The sequence below is a fragment of the Halichoerus grypus genome, chromosome X (assembly GCF_964656455.1).
Source record: "Halichoerus grypus chromosome X, mHalGry1.hap1.1, whole genome shotgun sequence".
NCBI lineage: Eukaryota > Metazoa > Chordata > Mammalia > Carnivora > Phocidae > Halichoerus > Halichoerus grypus.
The window spans coordinates 23,938,866-23,951,791 of record NC_135727.1 but is presented as its reverse complement, the minus strand read 5'-3'; positions in this window follow the sequence as shown (position 1 = coordinate 23,951,791).

Below are 12,926 nucleotides of genomic sequence, written 5' to 3'. Positions count from 1 at the left end.
ATAAAAATGTGAAGAGAAATATTCAAAAGGAAAACAATGGCACAACTGCTCAAAATCAGTCCATTGACAACAAACAAAGAAATAGGGGTATTTCCTGTTAATCTTGTCCATTTGCAGAGTGATTTTTCCCATTTTGCTTTATTTCATAAAGCATTTACAATATTGCAATGTTCTTTTTCATGGTTTATTTTCCCAAAGTAAACTTAACCGACACAGAAGTATTATTTCCTTTATTTAGATGAATAAAGTGAGTTACAAAGTTAAGAATAGTTCCTAAAATGATACAATTTGTTGATGACACCTCTTTATTCAGTAAAACTGAATCTCAGTCTAAATTTTAATTGTCAGCTCATTCAACATTTTCAGAACATAAGCCACATACAACATAAAGGATGATTAGCTTTTTAGATTAGTTTTAGATGCATGGCAGAATTGAGCGAAAGGTAAGGAGATTCCTCACTTACCCTCAGCCCCAGCACAGGAACAGACTCCTCCATTATCAACATCACTCACCAGAATGGTGTATTTGTTACAATTGATAAACCTATGTTCACACATCATAATCACCCAAAGTCCATAGTTTACATTATGGTTCACTCTTGGTATTGTACGTTCTATGGGTTTGGACAAATATATAATGACACATATCTATAATTATAGTATCATACAGAGTATTTTCACTGCCCAAAATATTCTCTGTGTGCTGCTGATTCATTCTTTCCGCCACTCTCAACCCCTGGCATTCACTGAACTTTTTACTGTCTCCATAGTTTTGAATTGTCCAAAATGTCATACCGTTGAAATCATATAGTATGTAAACTTTTCATATTAGCTTTTTTCACTTAGCAATATGCATTTACATTTCTTCCATGTCTTTACATGGCTTGATAGCTCATTTCTTTTAAGCACTAAGTAATATTCCATTATCTGTGTATCAAAGTTTGTTTATCCATTCACCTACTAAAGGATATCTTTTTTGCTTCCAAGTTTTGAAAATAACGAATAAAGCTGCTATATACATTCATGTGCTGGCTCTTATGTGGACATGTTTCAAGTCCTTTAGATAAATACCAAGGAGCATGACTGCTGGACTGTATGGTAAAAGTATGTACAATTTTGTAAGAAACTGCTAAACTCTCTTCCAAAGTAGCTAAACCATTTTGCATTCCCATGAGCAATGAATGAGGGTTCTTGTTGCTCTACATCATCACCAGGATTTGAGGTTGTCAGTTTTCCAGATTTTGGCCATACAAATAGGTATGTAGTGGTATCTCATTGTTTTAATTTTCATTTTCTTGATGATACGCGATGTGGAGCATCTTTTCTTATCTTTATTTACCATTGGTATAACTTTTTTGGTGAAGTATCTGTTAAGGTCTTTGGCCCATTTTTAATAAGTTTGTTTATTTTCTTATTGTTAAGTTTTAAGAGTTCTTTATATATTTTGGATAACATTTCTTTATCAGATGTGTCTTTTGCAAATATTTGCTTCTAGTTTGTGACTTGTTTTCTTATACTCTTGATATCTTTTGCAGAGCAGAAGTTTTTAATTTTAATGAAGTCCAGCTTATCAGTTACTTCTTTCATGGATCATTCCTCTGGTGTTGTATCTACAAAGTCATCATCAAACTCAAGGTCATCTAGGTTTTCTCATTATCTTCTAGGAGTTTTATATTTGTGTTTTATCTATTTATTTTAGGTTAGGGGGAGGACAGGGGGAGAGGAAGAATCCCAAGAAGACTCCATGCTGAGCATGGAGCCTGATGCTGGGCTCCATCTTAAGACCCTAAGATCATGACCTGAGCTGAAACTAAGAATCAGACTTAACAGACTGTGCCACACAGGCACCTCCCTGATGGGTGTCAGGTCTTTATCTGGATTCATTTTTTGCATGTGGACATCTAGTTGTGCCAGCACCATTTGTCAAAAAGACTATCTTTGCTCCCTTGCATTTCTCTTGCCCCTTTGTCAAAGATCAATTGATTATTTTTAGTGTTTTACACAACCTTAAAGGCCATGCATTGTCTTGTCCCTATTGACCTCTCTAGCTCATGCTACTTTCTCCTAGACTGTTCCTTTCCATTCTTCAGGTCTCACTCAATTATCATCTTTTTTGAGTGACCTTCTTTGAGTATTTTTCATTTCCTTTTTTGAGCATTCTTTCTAAGATAGATTTCTTATTTCTGTTGTCTAGTTACTATCGCACATCACCTGCATTCTTTTTATTGTATCACATTGCCTTCCTCTCTAAAGTGATCCCAAGACTATAAAAATGCTTCAGTATGAGCCCCATTAAATTGGGAAATAGAAAGCCAAACAACTGATATATTTCTACTTCTATCAGGGATGTCTTAGGGACTAGAACCTCAAAGGACACAGTGATAAAGAGAGAATTATGAAAGCAGAGAAAATCTGAGAGAACCTGACCCTATAATGAGCACCTGTTCTGCACAAAGTGTTATAAAAATATCTGAAACAAATAATACTTTATATGTTAAAAAAAGAAGATAGTAGGAAGGGTAAAATGAAGGTGGGGAAATCGGAGGGGGAGATGAACCATGAGAGACTATGGACTCTGAGAAACAAACTGAGGGTTCTAGAGGGGGGGGATGGGTTAGCCTGGTGATGGGTATTAAAGAGGTCATGTATTGAATGGAGCACTGGGTGTTACACACAAACAATGAATCATGGAACACTACACCAAAAACTAATGATGTAATCTATGGTGATTAACATAACATAATAAAATTAAAAAAAAAAAAGAACTGCAAAGGCATGTTGAAAAATCAACAAAAGCTTTTCAAAATATTTGTGTGATAGAATTAAATTTGGGGAAAGCAATAAAATAAAAGACATGTTTCACAAACATAAAAAAAATATTTCAAAGAATTGTGGATGCTTAGAATAGAGGAGTTTTGGAGAGTCCTAAAAATTGTTATATTTAATTTTTTGAGAGCAAATATATTTTCATTTGTTTATTTTTTTGATTTATGGCTAAATGCTCTTTATATACTTTTAATTTTTTTCAAGTTTTTATTTAAATTCTAGTTAGCTAAGATATAATGTAATTTTGGTTTCAAAACTAGAATTTAGGGATTCATCACTTACACCCAGTGCTCATCACAAAACAAATGAACACAGGAGAAGGGGAAAAAAAAGAGAGAGGGAGGCAAACCATAAGAGACTCTTAAAAACTGCTTTAAATTACTCAAAAAGTGGGGCCCCTGGGTGGTGCAGTGGGTTAAGCATCTGACTCTTGGTTTCAGCTCAGGTCATGATCTCAGGGTGGTGATCTCAGGTTTGTGAGATCTAGCCCTGTGCACAGTTTGCTTAAGATTCTCTTTCCCTCTCCCCCTCCCCCTCCCTCTCTCTAACATAAATAAATAAATCTTTTAAAAAATAAAATTAAATAAATAAAAAGAGAAAGAAAAATGTTGATTTTTGAGACTTCAGAGGGCTAAACAGGGTTGACTAGTGAAAGATGAGAAGTGACAAATATATACTCAAAGTCAAGAAGAATTTTCAAACTATTGTATTAGTTCAAAAAAGAGATAGTGAGCTTCCTTGTAGTGAATGTGCTATGCCAGGGGTGGATGATGATGTAGCATTGCATTGTGGTGAACACTGAAGCATCAAGAGTGTTTATAGTAGATGACTGACATTTCACATCATTTGTGACACAAACACCCTCTGATCTTAAAACTCTCCAGAACTGGAGATAAGGAAGTTCTAAGAAATAGTGCCGAATGTATACTGGTCTAAATATATGTGGATCCAAAGACAAAACTAACTGTAACTATATCAACTTGTTTTCACATTATTTACCTTGTTTTTTTCCTGTGAACTGCAGGTATGGTGGATTTGTATTGTGTCAATTTAGCTAGGCTAGAACTATGTCTTTCAGAACTCTTTTGTCTGCAGTTCAAGGGGTATTTGGAACACACAAAAAAATATTTCACACAGGATTTGAAGGCTCAGGAGATCAATTTAGGACATTCAGTGCTGTTGCACTCCATGTTTGTTGTTTCTTATCTGTTGACTCTTGTTGGCACGGGACAGAAGCCCCTTCAGTTTCCATGGGATCTCCTCCATCGGTCAGATTCTCTGACTCCTAGACCAGATGTGTGTTTAGCTCTGTGATGAGGAATATCAGCTTCTTCATGGTTAAATAGGTGATGGGTATTTAAGAGGGTGCTTGTGAAGAGCATTGGGTGTTGTATGTAAGTGATGAATTACTAAATTTTATACCTGAAACTAATATTACACTGTATGTTAACTAACTGGAAATTTTTAAATTTTTTATGGAAACATTTTTTTATTATGTTAAGTACATCACTAGTTTTTGATGTAGTGTTCAACGATTCATTAGTTGCATATAACACCCAGTGCTCATCACAACACGTGCCCTCTTTAATACCCATCACCCAGTTACCCCATCCTCCCACCTCCCTCCCCTCTGTAACCTTCAGTTTGTTTCCTGGAGTCCAGAGTCTCTCATGGTTTGTTTTCCTCTCTGATTTCTTCCCATTCAGCTTCCCCTCCCTTCCCCTGTGGTCCTCCACACTATTCCTTATGTTCCACGTATGAGTGAAACCATATGATAATTGTCTTTCTTTGCTTGACTTACTTCACTTAGCATAATCCCCTCCAGTTCCTTCCATATCGATACAAATGGTAGGTATTCATCTTTTCTGATGGCTGAGTAATATTCCATTGTATATAAAAACTTGAAAAAAGAAAAAAAATATCAAAATTGAAAGCCTCAAAGTGATGCAGGTGTCAGTGCATGCTTGTGAGATTCAGTCAATTCTTGCAGTTTCCAGTTTGTTTTTACACTTCTGTATTCCCTCCCTTGCTGACCTCAGGCTCCAGCACCTGACGTGGAAGCATCATGTGTATACAGACTGTTTAATTAGCTTCCACAATTGCATAAAGGTAAACATCCTTTTACATAAGATATATATATATCTATCTATATCTATATCTATATCTATATCTATATCTATATCTATATCTATATCTATATCTATCTATCTCTATCTATCTATCTATCTATATATATATATCTCCTTTCTGACAAAAACTCGAATGATACAAAAGGGAACAATTTCAGCTAGTTGAGAATTCTTGTTATTCCCCTTCTGATTTATTGAGAGTGTATACTGCATTCAAATATAGGGGTTATGATTTGACACAAATATATAAAAATGCACATGATAATGAGCTCTCTGTAATGGGGCTCAAAGCTAAGGGCTTATATATCATTACTGTGTGTAAAATAGAAGTAGACATTACAGATGAAGTCAGACTAATATATTCATTACTGTGTGTAGAACAGTAGACATTACAGATAAAGTCAGAGTAATATATTTACTTCCAGTGCTAGTTACTGAATAGCAATGACCTATTTTTCTCTCTTTCTAAGACTTCTGTACACACACATTCACCTCTTAAAAGACCAATGAACACATGATTAAAATGATGAAGTTGACTTCAATCTAAATACACATAAATGAAAAACTATTTCAAGTGTTTCCATGGAAGTAACAACAAAAATCTTTGATTACTAGAGGCATAGTTTAAGTTCGCTGGTTGTGTGAGTATGTAGTTCAGCACTAAGAATAGTTTCTAGCTGTCAAAATGAAAAACACATACAGGTACACATACATGCCCAAGCACACACACAAACCCCTTATAATCCATGTTCCCCAAATCAGGTCCCTGTAGCTGAAACAGAATGAAGCATTCTGGAAACCCAGGATCACTTCATCCTCTTCTTTATCTTGTCCCTAATAAAATATAGAGTGTTACTGTTACTTGCCCTATGCCCATGCCAAGTGATAGTTTCTTCCTCACCAATAATTAACATGTGCACAAGTCTATTCTGTTATGTGTCATCTTGTCTCAGATGCTCAGACAGGCAACATAATTCACTGCTGTGGAATTACATAAGGAATTAGATTTTCTCAGTAAAGCCAATCAGAGCACCCCAAAAAATAAATAATCCAGTCAAGAAATGGACAGAAGACATGAACAGACTCTTCTCCAAAGAAGACGTACAAATGGCCAACAGACACATGAAAAAATGCTCCACATCACTTGCCATCAGGAAAATACAAATCAAAACCACAATGAGATACCACCTCACACCAGTCAGAATGGCCAAAATTAACAAGACAGGGAACAAGAAATGTTGGTGAGGATGTAGAGAATAGGGAACCCTCTTACACTGTTGGTGGGAATGCAAGCTGGTACAGCAACTCTGGAAAACAGTATGGAGGTTCTTCAAGACGTTAAAAATAGAGCTACCCTACAACCCAGCAATTGCACTACTGGGTATTTACCCCAAAGATACAAATGTAATGATCCAAAAGGGCACCTGCACCCCAATGTTCATAGCAGCAATGTACACAATAACCAAACTGGAAGGAGCCGAGATCTCCTTCCACAGATGAATAGATAAAGAAGATGTGGTCCATATATACAATGGAATATTACTCAGCCATCAGAAAGGATGAATATCTACCATTTACATCAACATGGATGGAACTGGAGGGATTATGGTAAGTGAAATAAGTTAATCAAAGAAAAACAATTATCATATAGTTTCACTCATATGTAGAACATAAGGAATAGTTCAGAGGACAATAGGGGCGGGGTGGAAACTGAATGGGAAGAAATCAGTGAGGGAGACAAACCATGAGACTCTGGGCTCCAGGAAACAAACTGAAGGTTGTGAAAAAGAAGGTGGGTGGGGGAATGGGGTAACTGGGTGATGGGCATTAAAGAGGGCATGTGATATGATGAGCACTGGGTGTTATACTGAACTAATGAATCACTGAACACTGTATCAAAAACTAGTGATGTACTATACCTTGGCTAATTGAATTTAAATTTTAAAAAGTAATATTTTCAGCAAAGTTTTTAGCAAAAGAAGTGTCTTGATGAATTTTAGAAAATAAAAAAGATCCAGAACAAAATAAATAAATAAATAATAAATAAGCAAGCCAATTAGAGCTTTAACAGTATACGCAGAGAGCAGACACTATAGGGACATCTAAGCAGAAGATTCTCAAAGTTTGGCAGACAGAAGCCTTAGTTCTCTGCATCACCTCTTTACTTCTGGTCTATTACTACATTATTTTTTTTCATATTTCATTTGGCTTTATTGACTATATTCCCTGCGTTTATTTTAGTTTAGTGAAACATCTGCTGTATATTTTCAGGTTGACATTTATAATACGTATCATCATCTTTGGTGTAATACTTAGGATTTCTCTCAATATATTGCTTTCATCTGAAAAAGTGAATTTTTAACTACATGGTTTAAACTACTTTGTAAACCAACAGCCACATGCACTCTTGGCAAAGGGACTTCAATAATAAACATAATAGTTAACCTTTTAAAGTGCTTACTATATGCCAAGCATCATAAAACCCTAAGAATTTTTCTTAATAGTTTGGAATTCTAATCTACATAACCATCCTATGAAATATTATATTATCTCCACTATACAAACACAGAAATTGAGGCACAGTGAGATTAAGAATTTGGCTAAAATCACTCTGCTAATAATTGTTGGAGCCAGAATGAAAAGCCAATAATTTTGCTTGAAGAGGCAGTCTCTTAACCACCACAGTTACTACTTTTACTTAGGTCCCTAGTCAGCACCAGTCAAAATATGCAAGAATTATAAAATGGAAAATAGAATAATATGATGAAGGGAGTGGGGTTTCAACCTGTTGCATTAGTTAAAGGTGTATGTATATAGCAGGATTTGATTTTATATGGCTTCCCCAGACATCACTTTCATGATGTAGTTTCCCTGTGCAAACATCTTACAATTCCCTATATAATTAAGTTGAAACCTCAGCCTGGCTTTCAAAGTTAACTTGTTGCCTTAGTCTGTTTGGGCTGGTATAACAAAACACCACAGACTGGGTAGCTTATAAACAACAGAAATTTATTTTTCAAAGTTCTGGAGGCTGGAAGTCTAAGATCAAGTTGCCAGTATGGTCTCATTCTCTGGTGAGGGTCCTCTTCCTGTTTCATAGCCAGTGCCTTCTCTCTGTGTCCTCACAGGGATCTCTTGGAACCTCTTTTATAAAGCACTAATCTCCAATTTGTGAGGGTTCCACTTTTATGGTTTAAACACCTTACAAAGGTCCAGTATACTAATACCATCACATCAGGCATTAGGAGGAGTTAAACATGAATTTTGAAGGGATACAAACATTCAGACCAGCAGCTATATTCTAGCTCACTTGTTCTATCTACGTATTAGTCTGTCTACCATATAAGAATTCATACTTCTAGTCAACATCCTTATTTTTTCTATACATTATAACTTCTATACCTTTTCTCATGCCATTCTCCCCCTGTCTAGGATCTTGTCCCTAAGAAAAACCCCAACAATCTATCAACATCTCTGAAGCTTCACCATCTCTTTAAGGTACAATGATCTCTCACCTTTGAAATAATCTACCATTGTTTCTGGAAGCATGTATTTACTTATTATTTTATAGTTTTATTTGAACATTCTTATCTAAAGGTGCATTTTGTCTCCTAAATCATGTTAACTTAGAGATAGGTACAAGGTTTTACTTCTTGTATATTTCTTGTATACTTGTGTACTTCTCTAGCATCTTTGTGTATTGGCACACACTCAGCAGATTTTCAATAAATAAATATTGAATTAGGTTGAATTATCAGGTCGTTTGAGAGACTCTATCTTTATCCTCAGTAAAATATACCACTCACTCAAATCAATGAAGTAGCAATAATTGGCAGATTTAATATTGATTTGTAATAATGTTAGTATAATTGTTAACTGGTAATTTATGCTTAAGAACTGTATTTTCAAAATTAATTGAGTTGATGGAAAGAAATACTGATAATTTTACTAAGCTTACCATGCTTGTCTTGCATTGATATTCCTGAGAAGACCATTATTATTCAATGGCCTGGCCTCTCTGGGGTTTTAAAATGTATGTTTACCTTAGAGAAAGTTGTCTTATCTCAAAGTCTTAGGATCAGATGAAAAATTCCTGGTACAAAATGCATTTGAAATATTTAGAATAAATAAAAAAGGACCCCATCTCAAAAGGCCAAGTATTAATTTGACTTCCATCATCAATCCTATTCAGAAGCTACCTTAATTTCTTTTATTTAACAACTCTTTATCAACCTATTTTGTATTTGGAATAAGCTAATATGAAATTCTGCTACCCTGCTTCATGAAGATATTTGCATAAAAGTGGAACTGAAAATAAACTGGAAGAAGGAGAGGAATTAGGGGAGAGAGTCCATTTTTATTCTGCTTTTAGATCCAATTGTCTTTTTTCCAATATTAAAAACTTTATTTTTATCTAAAAAGAACTACAGATTCATCTAGGGATTGTTAAAACAAAATTTATTTTGTTTCTTATTTTATTGATTATCCTCAACACCTCTCAGTAGACATGGTGTGTGAGATACATATATTTCTTCTATAAAGAGTCCATTTGTCCACCCTGGGGTAAACAAAAAAATACACAGATGGAAATTATCATAAAACCTTCTTTGTCAGCCAATCATATTCTATTCAACAACTACTCTTGTGTGATAAGAGGGAAATTAGAGAGAAATCAGTTGTTGGAAAATAAGAAAGGCATAGGAGATATTCTCACTTGGCAGATGGGGATAATATAGTATGTGCATTGTGCTACTTTTACTTTTAGGTCTATCAAAGGGATCTTGAAAAAATTGGGAAATACAAAGTCCAGAATTAGTAGTTTCATTCTCTAGATGGAATAGACTGAAAGTTATGGACAATACCAAAGGTCACATAATTAGTTAATGATAGAGTTAAGACAGTAATAAGTATCTAAACTCCTGGCCCAGTGTCCTCGTTTGACCCCACCATTACACAGGCTGAAGTATCTGACAGGGAGATTCGCTGATGGATTTTTTCTTTCTTTGTGAAAATAGTGCAATCCTAAATCCACAAAACAATCCATGTAATAGTTATATTGGAGTATTCATCTTTAATCAAGAATACTTTGTGCCTTCTCCTGTGGACATAATTAAATTTTATGTAAACTGTGTCCTGTTGTGATGTGCTGGGAATCCAGTTTCTACATCATTTCCTTGTCCTCCTATACATACAAAAATACTACATGTCCTGCTCTCTTTTACATAGGTAGTGGTATGTAACTAGCTCTGGCCAATGGAATGTGGACAGTATTCTGAGGAGGCCCTCTGGGATGGCAGAACCACTAAATAGGAGGATCTCTGAGTCACAGTCACTGCTTGGGGTTGAGTTGTGCAAGAGAAGTTTATCCAGGAACACCTGCTTTTGCATGGAGCACTGAGATTTTGCAATAGTTTTTTTTTTTTAATAAACATTAATTACCTAATAATGCAGGCTTTTCCCTTCCAGTCCCCATGATTGAGGAGGCATGCATTAGAAACATAAAAATTCATGGTCATTTTTTACTGAAAATCACTCTTGTCTACAAGAGAAATGTCACCCTTTCCAATGTCAATTGTCATCAGACTGACTATGGCAAGGTAAATATTGAAATAGGCACATGGCTCTTTTTTTCCTGCCTTCTAAACATATCCACAGGGTTTTCCCCTCCCCCCCAAAAAAAGACATATTTTCACTGCAGTTAGAACTATAATTCCCTGCAGCTATGGGTGCTACAGTTACATTTACTTTTGTCTTGACACCATAGTCTGCAAGAATGAATTCTAATTGCACAATTTTAATAACCAGGGAATAAGTCACAGAAGTGCCCCAGCAACTAATACTATGATTGTAATGTAATTATAAACACCTACTGCATTTGCACATGCTTTCACCTCTATCCAAAGGGCCCCAGTCCTTCATTCTGCCTGGTAGTCCTCCATATACCCCTCAGAATTTTGTTCAAATAGCAGCCATGCCTGGAAATATGTGCATTATTGCTAAAAATTTCCCACTTCTTGGTATGTAGCAAAAATCAAGCATTTGGCTTTTGAAAACATTCTTTTTTCTAATTTTACACTTGAGATGACTCACACTTGAAAAGCAAAAAAGAACCCACTTAACTATATGGGGAACTTACTGCCAAATTTCTGATTCCTTGGCAAAATTTCCCAGCCATGCCCACTAGTAAATTTTTGGACATACAGAGCCCAGGATGATTTGCACTTCACTTATCTGAGTAAGTTCTAAATGTTTCAGTTTATATGAAAATATTTTTCATGTATTTTCTCAGTAATTCACTGATATTTTTCAAGCAAAATTGTCCCCAAAATGTAAATCTATTAGTCTAAGTAATGTTGTAGGTTATTAGTCATTTTTTAAATCTATGCAGGGAATACCACTAATTCACCAGTCCTGGATTAGGAGTTTGTCTTGGAATTATGTGCACTGATACTTTTTAAAAGATTGATGATTGATTGATTGGTTGACTGACTGATTTAAGAAAGCGGGAGGGGAGGGGCAGAAGGAGAGAGTCTTAAGCAGACTCTGTGCTGAGCAAGGAGCCCAACGCAGGGCTCAGTCCCATGACCCTGAGATCAGGACCTGAGCCGAAACCAAGAGTCAGATGCTTAACCGACTGCACCACCCAGGCGCCCCTATGTGCACTGATATTTAATGATCCTTTGTTCCCACCTGAGCCTTCATGTAATCCGTTAACTTCCATTACATTAAGTTGACCCACAATGGTTTAGCATCTAATCTATTTCCTTCCCCTGCATTCTCTATGTTGCTATTTCCTATGTTAGATGTGTTGGTATTGATCTCTGATTACATCCCTCTATTGATTTCAACTGCATAACATTTTTTGCATCTCTTTTCTCTATTTATCTTTTTTGCCCTAATCATGCCCTTCTTTCATGCTTGGGGTCTATCATAATATCTCCCTTTGTCTCCAGTTTCTATTTGTTCTAAATCATTATACTTCTATCAGAGTAATCTTTCTAAACTTCAAAATTAATCATGCCATTCACTTTATCTAAAACTATCAATTTCCTTTTGAATAATATCTAAATTCCTCATCATGCTATTCAAAATGTCCTTCATTTCAACCTACCTCTTCAGCCTGTATTCTGATCATCTTCTTTGCTTCAGGCACTTTGGCTAGTACTTGTTTGGCTCTTTGCTTTTGTTCATGCTGTTCCCTCTCCCTGGAATATCCTTCTCTGCTCAATCTCTGAGTGTCAAGGTCATACCCATCTATCAAAGATTGGTTCCAAAAATATACCCTCTTTGAAGTCTTCCCCCTTGGAGTTAATTTCTTTGTTCTCTTGCCTCACACTACATAGTGTCTGGATTTGTATTCTGTTACTGTTCAGATTCTGCTTTCTAGTAATTACTTGTCAACTCTACATTTGCTGCCTATATCTCTGTCTCCTCTTCTGGTTTATGAGCCATTTGAGTAAAATAACCATTTATATTCTCATCAATATATCCTAAAATAACAGATATTCAATATGCACACATTTTTTTCTGAATTACAACTTACTTTATAAGTCTCTCTAAAATTTCATAGTTTATTTTATTTAAAGATTTTATTTATTTATCAGAGAGAGAAAGAGAGAGAGAGCACAAGCAGAGGGAGTGGCAGGCAGAGGGAGAAGCAGGCTCCCCACTGAGCAAGGAGCCCGATGGGGTACTCGATCCCAGGACTCTGGGATCATGACCTGAGCGGAAGGCAGATGCTTAACTGACTGAGCCACCCAGGCGTCCCTATTTTATTTTATTTATTATATTTTATATTATATTTCATATTATATTTTATATTATATTATATTATATTGTATTGTATTATATTATACTATATTATACCAGAATAGATAATATACAGTATGAATTAGTTTCAAGTGTACAATATAGTGATTCAACAATCCCATACATTACTTGGTGCTCATCAAGCTAAGTGTACTCTCAATC